At 39.5% G+C, this 18,218-nt stretch overlaps 1 pseudogene across 1 annotated transcript; it reads left to right on the top strand.

Annotated features, from left to right (window-relative positions):
* Positions 1 to 14,481: 14,481 nt before the first annotated feature.
* Positions 14,482 to 16,568, top strand: LOC309796888 (small ribosomal subunit protein uS2-like; annotated as a pseudogene). Its single transcript, XR_014296177.1, has 3 exons — positions 14,482 to 14,569; positions 15,032 to 15,192; positions 15,399 to 16,568. The product of XR_014296177.1 is annotated as a small ribosomal subunit protein uS2-like (transcript).
* Positions 16,569 to 18,218: the final 1,650 nt, after the last annotated feature.

Genomic DNA, 18,218 nt, shown 5'->3' with positions numbered 1-18,218 from the left:
CTTTACTAAATTTTTGGTGAAATATAGGGGATTTTCTGAAGTTTACACAAAGTAACTGAATATTCTAAAAATAATCAAATGGCTAGAATTAACTCTAACCCATTCCAGAGAGATAATACCAAAACAACAACAACAAAAGACACTTGAAAATATAAAGGAAATATCAAACAGAGTTTGGTGGGTCACTGTAAGGACAGTTAAAAGAAACAACAAAGAAACAAACAAAAACCCGTAACCTTTCCTTTTTTAAAAAAAAATGTAGTCACTGTAGGCAGATATCACCTAGTGGCTAGAACCACAACTGTAGCCCTGAAAGTCTCAAGTCACAGGGATTTGTAAAGAGGGAAGGAGGGAGGAGCCTGGTCTCCAGTTTATGAGCCAGAACCTTGTGGAATTTTCCAATACCTTCTGGAATTTTCCACTACTTGCCCTCCTTCCCTTCCTAGATCTCTATGCCCTGAAATCCAATGCCTGAGAGAGGTGAAGAAAAATCTGTACATGAGAGTGTGAACATCTGAGGTGAGGGAAATGTAAGACAGAAATGCATATGAATACACAGATACACTGTCAAGTCAAAAGTTGAAAATCCTGGGCTTCCCTGGTGGCGCAGTGGTTGAGAGTCTGCCTGCCGATGCAGGGGACATGGGTTCGTGTCCCAGTCCGGGAAGATCCCACATGCCGCGGAGCTGCTAGGCCCGTGAGCCATGGCCACTGAGCCTGTGTGTCTGGAGCCTGTGCTCCACAACGGGAGAGGCCACAGCAGTGAGAAGCCCGCCTACCAAAAAAAAAAAATTGAAAATTCTGACTTTTTATGAAAGAGTATCATGTGAACTCTTTGATAACATGGTAAATATCCGTGAACTTTTTTTGTCAGTCGATTATTAGATCCTTTCAAGTGTTCCTCTCGACAGATTAGCCTAATCACAGAATCTTAGACGTTAAAAATGTATACTTAGAAAATAAAATCATTTTGCACCTTCCATCTACGTGATCCCCTCACCATGACTCACAGATACCCAAGATATCCAATGTAAAAGGATTGGTGCACATTTTCCAGATGTGTTTCTCTTTAGGTGATGTGAATACCTAACTTAAAACATTTGTGTAGTTAGGCAGTTCTGTACATATTCTTTTTAAATTTTGCCATTACAGGGACTTCCCTGGCGGTCCAGTGGTTAAGACTCTGTGCTCCCAATGCAGGGGACACAGGTTTGATCCCTGGTTGGGGAACTAAGATCCCGCATGCTGCAAGGTGTAAAAATAAATAAACAAATAAATTAAAATTTTCGATTTCATAAGCAATTTTATGCAAATTGATTTTTTTCATTTATTATGACATCTTTCGATTTTCGCTTCTTCAGTTAATGGTTTGGCATCTTTCCAGATCTTTACTGAAGAAGCATTTTTATTTTTAGATGAATTGAATTATTTCTGGTTATCTTTTGTCCCTTTCTCTGATGATTAATAGAAATCCTGTTTGTTCTTGCACATGAGCACAAAATCTGTAATACTATTTGAAATGTTGTCTCCCAGCTTTTCAAACTTTTAATTGTTTTTCTTTTGACAGTACAGAAATTGCTTTAATTTTCATGGATTTTTTAAATTTAAAAATAACACAGCTACGACAAAAAAATGAGTAATACATAGGGTTGCATCAAATACTAGTCCACTGGGAATTCTAGATTCAAAGTCTTGATGGCTTCAGGGCAAAATGGAAAAGAGCTTTAGACCAAATTCTACATTGGTGAATATTGGGGAAAATATTTGAATGTATGTTTGCTTATAGGAGACACCATGTAAAGTGCCTCTGGCCTAAAATAATTCCATAAATGATCATTTCCTTCCCTCCATAGAGGTTAATTTCCTCTGCTTCAACTTGAACCCCACACAAATTCCCCAGGACAGTTCAATCTCTGTAGCCCCATATCCAGGCCTCTAGGCTCAAGGGAGTAGATTTCATCTACTTCCCCTTCAAGACCAAGACATGGGGGAGAGGGCTGTTTGAGTACCCTATCAGCGTGGCATTGACACTAGGACAACCAAAACGATATAAGTGACCCAAGAAAAGCTTTTAACTCTGTCACAAACTTAATTAGGGAAATTGAAGGAAAGTTAGAAAAACCCCATGTCTCCCAAACAGAAATGTCACATATAAAGGAATGCGAATTATTGGGAAAGTGTTTGGAACATATTTTATAGCCAAATGTTTAATATTATATTATATAAATAAATCTGATTAGTAAAAGAGCATCATTCAAAGTCTATTAAAAAATTTAAATAAGAACTATGAATCACAAACATATAAAGATTAAACAAAAACAATTATATATGCATGTATGTATGTGTACATATATTTACGTATGCATATACACATAAGCATACACATATAACATATGTATACATAGTATGTATGCATATTGTGAGCAAATTTTGGAAGAGTAAGTATGTTCATGTAAACTTACTTATATAGTACTGTACACAGAGAAATACATCCTGGAAATATAAACTAAATTACCGAAAATATACATCTTGCTATGTAAAAAGATGAAAAAAAATAGAAAAATATTTTCTCTAGCATATACACATTCCTGCATTTCATTAGTTTTGGAAAGATATTAATTTGAAATCAGAAGAATAAATGATGCAAATTTTTATAACATTATAGTATATACCTAGCTGGGAATTTTATCGCAAAATAATTATGTATGTGACTTAACTGTGTTTATATATAAATCTATATATTTTTTCACATTACCCTTGTCTCTCAATTATACATATAAATGTTTCCGGTCACTATTGGGAGGAAGGGGCTGAAGAAAATTCTTGCCACTAGACTTAATGTGCCTGGGCTCTAACTCACCCTTAATGCTTCATTCGCCACAAAATCTTCCAGATATTTCCGTCCGATGGACACCTTTCTCCCTTCTTCCTGCCAAGGCTTCCTGTTATGTGACATCCAAGCTGCCATTCCAGATATGCTCACCAGGTGGCACAGACCTCCAATTTCTGAGTTTTCTCCAGTGAAAAATGTTATTTGGGAAAGGGAAAGAAAAATCTATTAAAAGTTACCTTGCATTGCGAGTGGTGGAAGAACATGTAAAATAAAATCATGCTCAAATTGCTTTACCTAACGATTTTCTTCTTCTCTATGGTTTCACAGAAAGAAATCAGAGTAATAATATAGGACTCCTCTTAGAGGGCTGGTGGTGAGTAAAGGCCTGAGGTGGGAGCAAGGAGGGCAGAAGGGGTTCAGGTACTTTCTACAACTGTCCTGTTAGGTTTCACAAAGTTTTTCCCAGCGTGACAAACTTCTGGGTAAGGGATTGCCACTCTGGATTTTCCAAATGGATAAACCAGGTTACAGGGTATTTCCTTCCTGTTATATCTGGCTAGTCTCCACCCTCTCCTCTTCTGCTGGCTAAAGCCTCCTTAGGCTCAGATCTCAGCTTAAACTTCACTTCACGTGAGAAGTCTCAGACATACCCTACTGGTGTGATTACCACTAGGCATCTAGTAACTCCACCACCTTTACCATCTCCAGACATATGTTTCATGCGAAAGGGGACCAAAGAATGTGAGCTCACAATGTTTCATAGGCTGTAGCATCACACAGTGGATTTAAGACGCTGAAATTTTCAAATATCTTGTCTGAAGAGTTGCCTCAGATTCTCTCTGCCACTTTTGAGAGGGATACTGGGGACACAGGTCAGTTCAGCAACAGAAATGCAGAGTTCTTCCACAGACAGCAATCGGAGCGTGTAGTTCAGAGAAGTTGAGGAGGCTGTGGATTGATGCTCCTTCCTCTACAAGAGCCCATGAGTACTACAACAAGAGTCTGTGATTTTTAGCAGGCATAGTTTTGCATAGCAAAGACCAAATGAACCTTCCAGAGGTAAAATTCCAGGCTTGAAAGTTTTTGAATAATTTGCTGCATGGAATACTCTTAAATATATTTCAAAACATTTAGATGAATTTGGAAAATAGTAAAAGAAAAATTAAGGAAGGAAGTAAAACGTTCCATTAACCCCTGATGAGTTATCATCATTTTTATATTCTCATTAATTATGTGCATAATAGGACACTGGCTTATCTTTTCATCTACACATAACACTTAATCCTTTTGACATAACTACAAACTCCATATTGTGATTCATTCTTTACTGATAAGGAAACCGAGCCTCAGATTTCAGGCCTGGCTGAGACTAAGGCACTTTTGTGACCTTCACTGCCTTGTGAGTTCAATAAATCCTGACAAGGACCCTATGAGGGGGAGAATCCTCATTCCCGGGATGGGGAACCTGAGGTTTGGGACCTTCATGTCCCACACTGCCCCATGTCATGCTCCTACTCATTGGCTGATTCCAGACTGGAACCCATGTCTTCTGAACCCGGCCTTTACTCTTCCTACTGATTCACCAGGCCTTTCTTTATTTATTGGATATAATTTTATGGACTTTGTTTACAACCATAACAGGAATTCACACTCAGTTTACACAATGTAGAAAATACATTCAAGGATGGAGGGAAATTGCAAATAACAGCAACACTACCAAACACTGACATACATAGTTAACTTTATGGTTTTCCTTGCTGACAACTGAAAACAATATAAAAGCTAGTTTCAGTTTACTGTGACGATTTGAGACAAGTTTTGTTTTTATTTCCACTGCTTTAAAACCATATCACCCATGTCACTCTCTCACTTTGTCCCAGCTTACCCTTCCCCCTCCCCGTATCCTCAAGTCCATTCTCTAGTAGGTCTGCCTCTTTATTCCCGTCTTGCCCCTAGGTTCCTCATGACCTTTTTTTTTTTTAGATTCCATATATATGTGATAGCATACGGTATTTGTTTTTCTCTTTCTGACTTACTTCACTATGTTTGACAGACTCTAGGTCCATCCACCTCACTACAAATAACTCAGTTTCATTTCTTTTTATGGCTAATATTCCATTGTGTATATATGTGCCACATCTTCTTTATCCATTCTTCTGTTGATGGACACTTATGTTGTCTCCATGTCCTGGCTGTTGTAAATAGAGCTGCAATGAACATTTTGTTGTGTGACTCTTTTTGAGTTATGGTTTTCTCAGGGTATATGCCCAGTAGTGGGATTGCTGGGTCGTATGGTAGTTCTAGTTTTAGTTTTTTAAGGAACCTCCATACTGTTCTCCATAGTGGCTGTATCAATTTACATTCCCACCAACAGTGCAAGAGGGTTCCCTTTCCTCCACACCCTCTCCAGCATTTACTGTGTAGATTTTTTGATGATGGCCATTCTGACCGGTGTGAGATGATATCTTGTTGTAGTTTTGATTTACATTTCTCTAATGATTAATGATGTTGAGCATTATTTCATGTGTTTGTTGGCAGTCTGTATATCTTCTTTGGAGAAGTGTCTATTTAGGTCATCTGCCCATTTTTGGATTGGGTTGTTTGTTTTTTTGATATTGAGCTGCATAGCTAGTGGGAAGCAGCCGCATAGCACAGGGAGATCAGCTCGGTGCTTTCTGACCACCTAGAGGGGTGGAAGAGGGAGGGTGGGAGGGAGGGAGACGCACGAGGGAAGAGATATGGGGATATATGTATATGCATAACTGATTCACTTTGTTATAAAGCAGAAACTAACACACCATTGTAAAGTAATTATACTCCAATAAAGATGTTTAAAAAAGTATATATAATTGAGCTTCCATCAATACCCTGTTGAGAAATAGTTGCCTTTTGAAAGGGCTCAACATTTTAAGCTAATGGGATAATCTTTAATGGAGTAAATTTGAGGCCTAGAATAGGTAAGTGGCAGGAAATTTAGGAGAGATTATTTGATATTATAGCATTTAGGTACACAGTGGTGTGTTTAGCTTAACAATATGTTCTCTGAAAAAATATGTGCATGCACATACACACACACACACTCATATATGTATTATAAATTCACTGATAAAAAGATATGCAGCATTCTACTTACAAATAATGCAATATAAAATCTTTATTATAAATTCGTATAGCCAATTGATTCTCACAAAAGGCTTTCATTGATTTTGGTGCAATGTTTGTATCCATAAACAGACAGTGATGATCAAGTATAATTCCTACCTGAATGCTGATTGGTAATTTTGTTTATGTTAATTAGTTTTATAAAAGTGAAACAATAAAGATGTATGTTGCAAACTACTATGTTCACTAGTTTTTCAATGACTAGTGATTTCTTTGCTGAACTGTATAATAGTTTCAGATCACGGGAGACTAGTCCTCCAATTTATAATAATTTTAAATTGTTACAATTTGTAGCAAATTATACCTATAGACCCCCCCACACACACACACACAAACCATATCACCCAGATATTTCTTTTAACAGAAAAGCTATATATCATTTCTCAATGGAAATGAATTAACAGCTGTAAGAATATCATTGGCAAAACCAAGTAGAAATACACATTTCTCAAAAATAATTTATATTCTCAAAATTAGAGAGTTTCCTTTTAAATCATTACAATTAAAATCTGCATTACAACGTGTTTGCTAATAGGTAACAAACTATAGTAATTGAGGTCAGAATTAAGATGCTTTCACTCATACTCATGGATACTTTGAGCAAAACCCTTGAATTTGATTAATTTGGTGGTGCATCAAAACCCAGTTTGACAAAAAGATAACCTACTGAGTGGGAGAAAAATATTTGCAAATGATATGACCAATAAAGGGTTAATATCCAAAACATAAACAGCTCATACAACTCAATAGCAAAAAACCAAACAAACTGATTACAAAATGGGCAGAAGACCTGAATAGACTTGTTTCCAGAGAAGACATACAGATAGCCAACAGGTCATGGAAAGATGCTCAACGTTGCTAATCATCAGAGAAATGAACATCAAAACCACAATGAAATATCACCTCACACTTGTCAGAATGGCTACCATCAAAAATTCTACAAATAACAAATGGCAAGGATGTAAAGAAAAGGGAACACTTGTACACTGTTTTTGGGAATGTAAATTAGTGCAGACACTATGGAAAGCAGTATGGAGGCTCCTCAAATAACTAAAAATAGAACTCCCATATGATCTAGCAATTCCACTCCTGGGTCTATCTCCAAAGAAAACAAAAACACTTATTGGAAAAGATACGTGCACCCCAATGTTCATAGCAGCCTTATTTATAATAGTCAAGATATGGAAGCAACCTAAGTGTCCATCAACAGCTGAATGGTTATTGAAGATGTGGTATATATATAATGGAATGTCATTCAGCCATAAAAAATAATAAAATTTTGCCATTTGCAACAACATAGATGGACTCGGAACATATTATGCTTATCATCGTAAATTAGACAAAGACAAATACTGTATGATATCACTTATGTGTGGAATCTAAAATATAAAATGAACTAGTGAATTTAACAAAAAAGAAACAGACTCACATATACAGAGAACAAACTAGTGGTTACCAGTGGGTAACCATTACCTTATAGCACAGTGGTGCCCAATTTTGCTCACTAAGTGGGCAGAGGGAAGGGAGGAGGGGCAAGATAGGGGTAGGGAGTTAAGAGGTACAAAATACTATGTATACAATAAAAAAGCTACGAGGGTATATTGTACAGCACAGGGAAACATAGCCATTATTTTATAATAACTTTAAATGGAGTATAATCTATAAAAATGTTGAATCACTATGCTGTACACCTGAAACTGATATAAATCAACTATATTATTATGCTTGCAAAAATACTAGTGGCCTTTAAACATATCACAATCTCAAAATTAGGTAACATTTGTTTTGGCCCAGGCAACATTTATTCATAAAACTATTATGTGACATTTTCATCCCTATTGTATCGATGAAATAGACAAGAAACTAAGAGGTTAAGTACTTTGCGTAAGCTCGCAAACTTAAAAAGGGACCCATCAAGGATTTTGAATCCAAATAACAAGGATCCACAGCCCATGAATATATAAGCTGATAGAACTTGAGACATGGAAGCACACAGATATTATCAAGTTTCAGCCAGAGAAACCCACACTGACACACACTTACGTGTACAGATCCATTGTCAGAAATTGTAATCAGATTCTTTTCTGTATAAATCAGTATTCTTTGAATACATTTCCAAAACAATAAAACCATAACTACTTTATCTGTGAAAGTATTTTGTGTTTTCAAATTTTTATCAATAAATTTTTCTGTTTATAGAATTTCAAGCGATATAGAACTGTACATGTATAAAATTAAATTACCCTGAATCTCCCTCCTGCCTGACTCCTGTCTCCTGATCCAAAGGTGTCTATTATCAACAGGCGGGTGCATGTTCTCCAGATGTGTTTCTCTATAGGTGAATTATTATCGTAATCACAGATACACAAAAATATTTATTCATACATATATTTTTTCAATATTGGAATCACCTTATTCATATTTTGCAACTTGCTTTATTGCATCAAAAATAGTATCTCTTTATGTTTTCATTTTTATTTCATTAGCTGTGTTTTTAAATGTTTCTAAGACATGTATATTGCTCTTTGAATGAATTCTGTTTAATTTATATTAGTTATCTATTGGTGAAAAATAAATTACTCAGAAATTTAGATGTTTAAAATAACAAATATATAACACTACACCATTTCTTTGGATCAAGAATCAGGGAGAAGCTAAAGTGGAAGGCTCTGGCTCAGGGTCTCTCACAAGGCTGCAATCAAGGCAAAGGTAGCTGGTTACTGGCAGGTCTCAGGGCCTCACTACTTCTGGTCAGAGACCTGGGTTCCTTGTTACTTGGGTAGCTCACAACATGGCAGCTGGCTTCTCTCAGAATGAGCATGAGACCAACAAGGAAGACACAGCCTCTTTGTAACCTTGTCTCAAAATTGAACCCCATCTCTTCTCATATATTCTAGCCATTAAAGGAAGTCACTAACTCCAGCCCACACACAATAGGCCAAATTATATAAGGAAGTGAATGCCAGGAGGCGAAGATTATTAGAGACTGTTTTAGGGGCTGCCTACCACAACATCATTAGATTATCTGTTTATATTTGTTCCTGGGAATGCTTCAGTATCATGAGAATTCACTTCATATAATTTTCAAGTATTTACTCCAGCCTTGTCAAGCAAGTTTTAATGATTATTTTGTAATACAGTCTTTTAAATTTTAATATTATAATTTAAAAGTAATATGGCTCATTATATTTAAAAAATTGATAGCCTAGGCAGCATGAAATATGAGCACTGAAAGAAATTAGGATTAGGACATGTCCTGGTGACTTCAGTACACAATAGGAGAAGCTTTAGTGAAGTCCAGGTTACACTACTAAGCAGGCATTAACAAAGCAGTTTCCCCCTTTTATCTAACTTCTCCAAACTTCCTATACTCTGATGTAAACAGTGGATTTAATAATAGTTTACTCAAATAAATGTAAAGATTAAAGGGTATACAATTTAGAGTTCCACTTGCATAAAATAGTTTTGTCAACATTAATATCCTACTCTTCAGACCACCTATGCTAGAGGAAGCACCTGTTCTGACTGAGACCTTGTCTACCACCTTAAAACCAGTCAATTCACTTGGTCCCCATTCACAGGTGTCTTGGCCCCAGGGACAGGATTTCATTTCTGTCATCGTCATCATCATCCCCAAGAGGGGTGTTTGAGTGAGTGCCCATAGGGGAGTGTAAAATGACCAGTCCTTAAGCCCTGTCACCTACATAAGAGATCCCTGGGTATACACAATGTATCTCAACTTACTTTCATTATTACTCCCTCAAGGAGGCTCTTTAGACAGTTTTTCTTTGCCAACACTTTACTGCATAGAATGTGAAATTTTAATACCATAGATATAGTTTATATCTGTTTATGTACTGTGGACCTTTGGAGGGCCAAAAACCATTGTAATGTCTACTTCCTTCCCCTATTCTCAAGAACCAATTTTCAGATTCTTGGTGGGAGGCCATATTGGCTTCACTGAGGATGAATGGAAAATTGTGATGGAGACAAAACCTGGAACGCAATCCCTGCCCATTATGTGGTGTGTCATTCAGGAATGCTTGCTTAGCCTCTGTTAGCCTGCCATTTTTCATCTGTAAAAGGGCACCCATGATGCTTTCCTTACAGGACTATAGGGAGGAGTAAATGGGGAACCCTCCACAGAGTATATGGCACATTGTAGGACTTCAAGAAATGTGAGACATGGCCCACTTTTCTCCTCCCTCCTAGAAAGTGATGACTGTTATCTAAGCCTCCCCCTGTTTAGCCTTCAGGTAGCTGTAGCCATTACCTTTGCCTTGACTGCAGCCCTGTGAGAGACCCTGAGACATATCTGCCATAGAAATCACCTGGAAACATGGCAGTCAGAAATAACACATATTCACACTTCCGTAATAAAGGAGGTTTGGGGCCATTTCTGTGTTGCAGGATGGCTTTGCTGAGGAATCCAGGGTGAGGTAAGAAGATCATCAAACCATTCTCTTTAATTCCCCATTATTTTATGTCCCTTTATTTTACCCTTTAGATTGATATTGGATAAACAGTTTCCCATTGAGCCCTTAGATGAAGAGAGTGCAGATAAAGGGGAGGCATGAATCACAAACCCTTGACTTTGACATCAGACCCATTACCCTCTACAGGACCATGCACTAGGATTTCATCTGCACCATCAGCTTCTTCAAGGAGAGGGGATGGGGAGCGAGTATTACCTCAGTGGGCACAGTTTAGAAACATGTAAAACTACAAGTTTTACGTTCTAGAAGGTCATCATCTGTCAAGGAGACTGTTGGCTGCCCTTTGGGGGGGGTAGGAGGTAGATCCCATTCCTGTTCCTTAAAAGATGCCTCTGGAAGATTGATCTTCCATTAGTGAATGAATCTGTCATCTGTCAATGGGAATAATGATGCCATCCTCCCAGAGTTGTTGTGAGAATAATGTAAGGTATATAATTGTGTGCATGTTTCAGCTATAAATATATAAGTACTATCATAGAGCTAGTTCCCTTTAGCAACCTTTTTAAAATCTGAAAATAGTGGGGTTTTTTTAGATTTCTCTAGTAAGGTGACTGTGGGGTTGCTTTGATATGATTCCATGCTGCCCTGACCATTCTTTCACATATTTCCTGGGACACAGGTGCCCAAGAAGTTCTGTAGCCAGTGTCCAAGAGTGCAGCAGCTGATGGGGACCTCACTGTTTCTTCTCTCATAGATATTGCCAATGTCTTTGCAAAGAAGTTGTACCAATCTGTCCTCCACCAGCAGTGAATGGAGTTATTGTAGCCCCACATTTTCCACTTAAAGAGGATGCAGCATAAACATAAAGTCACTGATCAGATTTTCTTTTCAAATTCTGGAATTATTTCAGGATATATTCTGAGGCACAAATGTGAAATATGCCATTTATAGGAAAATATAACAAAGAAAGATTAAAATGATCTAACGTTCTAGTACCAGGATATCAGATTAGCAAATAACAAAAACGTAAAACCCATCATGAACTCAGATCTGCAAAAACAGGTGCTCTTGTCTTGTGGTTGTTTGTGTTAAATACTAATAAGATTATAAAGGTCAACTAAACAGTAAAGATTAAAAATATTCAATGTCCATACTCTTTGACAAAGAAGTCCCACTTGTGGGATCTTGTCTTCCTGAGGCAGCCGGGTGAGACCCCTGCCATCATGACCCATCTGTCCACACTGTTCAGGGTTGAACCATCAACACAGATGACTCAATGTCTTCAGACCCCCTGACTCCTTGATTCAAAGGAGAAACTCTCTCTTACTGCTGGTTGCCCAGACTTGATGAGCCATCCACAGAACCACCACAAGCATTGATATGGAGCAGTGCTAGGGACGTCCCTGCTCCTGGAGGGACATGTAGATCTCTGACCTCATCCCAGTGTGGGAGAAATCTCCCTTCTTCTCCCTCTCAAGGCTCTCAGAAGCCTTCCACTCTAGCAGGTAGAAACAGCCCAATCCTTACTGTAAGTTTAAGGTTTTACAAAAGATGGAAGAAACACAGGTGTCAGACAGCTCCTGCTCCAAACCCTGTCACAAACTTCCCTGGAGGCAAGGGGAAGGGGCATCAAGCCTGGCTCCCTGCTGCAGGGAAGGTAAACACAGGAAGAACAGAGATGACCACCCCAGCAGTATGTGTCCTGATACATTTTGTACAGATCTGTCACCAGCAACTAAAGGTGCCCAGGCTGCTGGTTATATCCATAGTTACGGCAGTGGGCTTGGGGAGAAGCCTCTTTGCCACCTGTTTCTGGTAGGAGCCCATGCTTTTTCGTCACATACATCGTGAAGACAAGACAGCCATACCTCACCACCAGCACCTTGGTTCTCCTCCACAAAGCTTTCTTTGTGTTGGGTTGCCTGATGAAATCAGGACACCCAATTAAATTTGAATTCCAGAGAACTAAGGGATAATTTTTAGCATAAGTATGTCAAATGCAATGTGATTTTGTTTATCTGAAATTGAAATTTAACTTGGTGTCTTTTATTTTTATTTGCTAAATCTGGACACGCTGGGGTAGGAGGCTGTGAATCTAAGTTTAACAGCCCCAGTTGAGCCCCCCAATCAGCACCAATCATCCATGTGAGTACACCTTCTTGGATGTCCTAGCTGAATTAAGCCTCCAGATGACTGTGACCTAAAGTGACAGAGACCATGTGGAGCAGAAAAACACTCAGCTGAGCTGAGTCAACATACTGAATCCTGAGAGATAATAAATGACTATTATTTGGGGGACTTTATTAAGTAGAAATGGATATCCAAAACATGCATTTGGGGTGTACTTTTTTTCTGTGGTCTGTAATCATTGGAAAGGATAGGGATTCACTGATTCCTGAAGCCTTGGTAGGACTTCATTATAGTTTCGGCTATAGATTGCATATAGCTTTATATGTGAGTATCGATTTCTGAACATTTCTATTCCTTCTTGAAGGGATTTCCACAGGAAATTTTCATGACATATGATTTTCACCCTACTTTTGGAATTTAGAACCTAATTCCAATCCCCCTCCACAAGGGGAGTCTCCAATGCAATCTCCTGTGTTAAGGAACTGAGAGGTTGTTGCTACAATTGGCTCCATGAACCACATGGAACACCATACCCTGAGAACGTTGCTTGGTGAGTAATAGAACAAGGGGTGTTTACTCACTTTGAAAAGTGATTCTCAGATTGTTTCCTGAAACACTCTCCTGCTACAGGGATAACCTTTGGCAAGGAAGTTACTTTCCTTGAGCACATATAGACAGAGCTTCTTCACCAGCAGTAAATAGCTCTGCATTGTAGTCTTTGGCCTTTATGACTGTCTCATGAAGCACTTTTAGTTGGTCAAGTCAGTATGATTCTGGGGTTCATTAAAAAAGAAGCCCAATTGCCTGAAAATCTAAGTCATTTTCTCCAATATCACCTTTATAAGTAATAGAATTGATGTTTTGTTCTTTTTATTCTTTTGTCATAGTTCTTGAGTTAGAGCCCAGATGTGGATAAAGGGTGTGTTTGGGGGACCCCTTAAAGACACAAGCATTTTGTAATGGATCATGGGAAAAGTTGGGGAGCCAGCAGGACTCAGAAAAGGGGAGAAGAGCTGTGGATCTATTGTTAGACCCACCCCTGAGAGCAGAGTAAACATGTGTTCTATAAAGGCAGCTTGCTTCAAGAATTTTGAAGGGAAAGAGTCTGGGCTGTGTGTTCCTCCTTCCAAAGTCACTCATCAGATAAGTGATTCCCACAATAGAGAAGTGAATTACAGAGAGGCTAGAAGTATTTTGGTCATGGATGTCCCTCCTCATGGAAGAAAATATCAGGAATGGAGAATAAGAATTTCCCCAACAGAAGCCAATTGTATGGGGAATTGACTAGGTTTCTTTCTGCCTATTAAATGATTATATTTTTCTAGGCCTGCCTCCCTGAAGCACCTCTGAATGTTTCTTTAAATTACTTAATAAATATATAAATAAATAAATGACTTTTTTCCGACTTCCTAGATCATTCAATCCCACGATTATAGACATTCTGTTAATGTTCTACCACAGATGACGAACTTCTGTTAGCCCTCTGAGGGCTAGCTCATCTCCAAGAATCCTAGGATACTTCCCCGGGTCTCTGTATACTGAGAATAACTCCGCTCTTGTCTCTTTAAAGCAAACATATTCCTGACAACAGGGACTATTTTTTCCATCAGCCTGGGCAGAGTTCGCCAATTTTCCGGATCCCAGTCTAGTGCCTCTAATTAGTATGCTTTCTCTGGTGGCAGCCAGAGCTAACTAAGGTCCTCTGCTTTCACCGAAATCCAGGGAGTGGAGGAGTGTGCAAGAGGCATTTCCGGTGTGGGGGATTAGTCTGCGCCTCGCGGTTGCCATGGAAACCTGACGTCAATAAGGCGACCGTGACGACTTTCCTGCATGACTGACGTGACCTGACAAGTAGCACAGGTCCCGCCTTCAGGTGTCTGGGACTCAGCTGAGGGTGTGCGTCCCGGCGGTGGCGGCTGGACCGCCCTAGGGTGTGGGGAGACAAAGGGATCCGCTTCCATGTCGCCTGTTTCCCGCTTTGGGGCTAGGTGCCTCCGCTGTCTCGTAGGTAAAGCCATTGGGGTCCCGCCCGGCCCCAGTGGGTGCAGTGTCCTGCTCCAGGGGTGTCCTGGAGCCACTTTCCTTCTAAAGGCAGGAGCGCGGGAGGTGACACAGGTAACGACTCTAAGCCTCAGCTTTCCCCTCTGTAAAATGGGGATAAGAATGCTTTCCCCACAGGATCGCTGTGAACATTCAGTGATAACACATGAGTAAGCCTATAGTCCTGTGGTTATTGTGGGATCATGAATGTTTGGCCACTTCTTATTTATTATCAACTTCGTTGTTGGGGGAGAGATGAGGAAAGGAAAAGAAAAAGGCCCTGGTGAGAAACCCATTGTAACATCTGGTAGTTTGGATCACTGCCCAGTTGTTTCACTGTCTATGTCACTAACCCAGTGCCTAGCATGGTGCAGGGCACACAGTTACCAGTAAAGGATGGTAATTGCTGGATCTGTCTCTCCCTGTGCAGCTTCTCATGCCGGTGGCCTTGGTCATATCAGGTGTCTGAAGGGGGCAGGTTCTGAGCATGTGTCCTGATGGCTGCTGGAGCTTCTACTCCAGATTCAAGGTCAGCAGTCCTCAGGAAACCACAACACTTCACTTCCTGGTGGAATATGACGCCTGGCTCTAGTGAGTTCATAGATCTGGACAAAAGCATGTTATGAAATAGCTCCTGTGAGATTCTAGCCTAAAAGTAGAGAAGCTACTTTGATCTCATCATGGGAAAGAGGTTTAGCAGGTGGAATGTTATTTTCTAACTGTGTAAATAATAGTCAGTGATTCTCACGTATGTCTCAGATGGGTATTGAAATATGCAATTGCCTTTTCCGTGCCAGCCAGACAGGGGTCCATACGGCATTGTTCTGTATTCCCACCGGAACTTAAAGGGAAACTTTCACAATGTCTGGAGCCCTTGAAGTTCTGCAAATGAAGGAGAAGGACGTCCTGAAATTCCTTGCAGCAGAAACCCACTTAGGTGGCACCAACCTTGACTTCCAAATGGAACAGTACATCTACAAAAGGAAAAGTGATGACATCTACATCATAAATCTGAAGGGAACCTGGGAGAAGCTTCTGTTGGAAGCTCGTGCCATTGTTGCCATTGAAAACCCAGCTGATGTCAGTTTCATATCCTCCAGGAATACTGGCCAGTGAGCTGGCCTGAAGTTTGCTCCTGCTGCTGGAGCCACTCCTATTCCTGGCTGCTTCACTTCTGGAACCTTCACTAACCAGATCCAGGCAGCGTTCTGGGAGCCAAGACTTCTAGTGGTTACTGATCCCAGGGCTGACCACCAGCCTCTCACTGGGGCCTCTTACGCTAACCTGCCTACCATTGCTCTGTGTAACGCAGACTCTCCTCTGAGATATGTGGACATTGCCATCCCATGCAACAACAAGGGAGCTCACTCAGTGGGTCTGATGTGGTGGATGCTTGCCCGGGAAGTTCTGCACATGTGTGGCACCATCTCCCATGAACACCCATGGGAGGTCATGCCTGATCTCTACTTCTACAGAGATCCTGAAGAGATTGAAAAGGAAGAGTAGGCGGCAGCTGAGAAGGCTGTGGCCAAGGAGGAATTTCAGGGTGACTGGACTGCTCCAGCTCCTGAGTTCACTGCTACTCAGCCTGAGGTGGTGGACTGGTCTGAAGGTGTGCAGGTGCCCTCTGTGCCTATTCAGCAGTTCCCCACTGAAGACTGGACTGCTCAGCCTGCCACTGAAGACTGGTCTGCAGCTCCCATTGCTCAGGCCATTGAGTGGGTAGGAACAACCACTGAGTGGTCTTAAACTGTTCTTCCATAAACTCAGAATAGAAATAGGTTGATGGAAAATAAACAGTTTCTTTAAAAAACAAAGAAAAAACAAAAGAAATATGCTACGTTGTTTTTCCTAGCAATCTGTGATTGTACCATGGAGTCTTCCCTACTCACCACATTTTTATCCATTGCATAACGAAATGTTTAAATGCCCAAAAGTTTCCAACTGTTAGTATAAAATATCAGTTATGAGGATTTAGTATTTTGAAAAATAATAATTACTCTAGAGCTTCCCTATTATAATAATATCCAGCCATGTCCCCTAAAATAACCAGATATTCTAAAATATCTTTATGATTATTTTCCAAGAAATAATATTTTTAGTCTGTACTTCAGAAGGACATGTGCATCAACTTTCACTAAATATTTCAACATACCTCATTGCAAAAGATGATTTGTATTTTGGTAATATGTGGTGTAGACGAATTTGGTGAGACATGGTGTTGACCTATTAATATGATAAGAGCATATTGATGGGTATTGTTCTCCTGGTTATTCTAATTGCATCAAAGACTTAGAAAAATATATTTTAAATGCTTTATTGACCTATGATAGACATACAATACATTGCACACATTTGAAGTGTATGCTTTAATAAGGTTTTGTATAGGTCTACATCATGAAACCAACACTACAGTGGAGATAATGAACTTCCTCGTGCCCCTTTGTAATCTCCCACTCACCTGCCTCTGGCCTCCAACTTCCTCCCCCGGACCTTTCCTGTTCCCAGGCAACCACTGAACTTCTGTCACTATTAATTAATTTCATTGTTTGTGATTTTATGTAAATAGAATTGTATAGAATGTACTTTTTCCCTAGCTTCTTTCATTCAGCCTATTTCTAGATTTATCCATTTGTTGCCTGTATAGATAGTTTCTTTTTATTGCTGAGTAGTATTCTATTATACAGATATATCACAGTTTGTATTATCCATTAACCTGGTGAGGGATATGAGGTTGTTTCCAACATGAAGCTCTTTTAAATAAAACTGGTATGAACATTTGGGTTTAAGTCTTTACAGGGACACATGCTTTCTTTCTGTAGGGTAAATACTTAGGGGTTCAATGGCTGGAGCATAGGGTAGATGTAAGATTAATGTTGTAAGAAATTACCAAACTGGTTCTGAAGTGGTTATACCATTTTTCATTCCCATCAGCAGTGTATGAGGGTTTGATCCTCCACAATATCGTCAGTGCTTAGTATGGTCAGCATTTTAAATTTTGGCCATTCTCATAGGGGTGTAGTGATATCTCACTGTAATTTTAATTTACATTTCCATATTGACGAATAATGTTGATCACCTTTTCATGTACCAATTTGCCATTTATATAATTTCTTAGGTGAAGTGTTGGTTCAAATCAGTCACATGCCAGAGAGGTCATACACAAAACAGACCTGGAAAGTAGAAAGGATTTAGCAAACAGTTTGGTGAGTCACTGTAATAAGAGTAGGAAGAAAACAGAATCATGGCTTTTCCTTTGTAAAATGTAGTCAATGTTGATAGATACTCCCCTGGTGGTCAGATCTAGAACTGTAGCTCTGAAAGTCTCAGGGCAGCGGGCAATGGAAGGGGAAGGGAGGGAGAAGAGGGTACGAAATAACCGGCCCACAGTCTTCAAAAATGTCGAGGTCATGAAAGTCAAGACAAGACGGAGGAACTTTTCTAGACTGTGGAAAACTAAAGAGACACCACAGTACAAGATTCTGTCCTGGATCCTTTTGCTATGAAGGACATCGTTAAGACAACTGGCAAAACTTGAACAGGGTCTGAGGATTAGCTTGTGATAAATTTTATTAATGATAATTTCCTGATTTTGATGGTTGTCTTCTGGTTATACA

This window comes from Mesoplodon mirus (genome assembly GCF_964341445.2).
Source record: "Mesoplodon mirus genome assembly, chromosome: X".
In the NCBI taxonomy this organism is placed as follows: domain Eukaryota; kingdom Metazoa; phylum Chordata; class Mammalia; order Artiodactyla; family Ziphiidae; genus Mesoplodon; species Mesoplodon mirus.
This window is presented reverse-complemented; position numbering and strand designations above follow the sequence as displayed.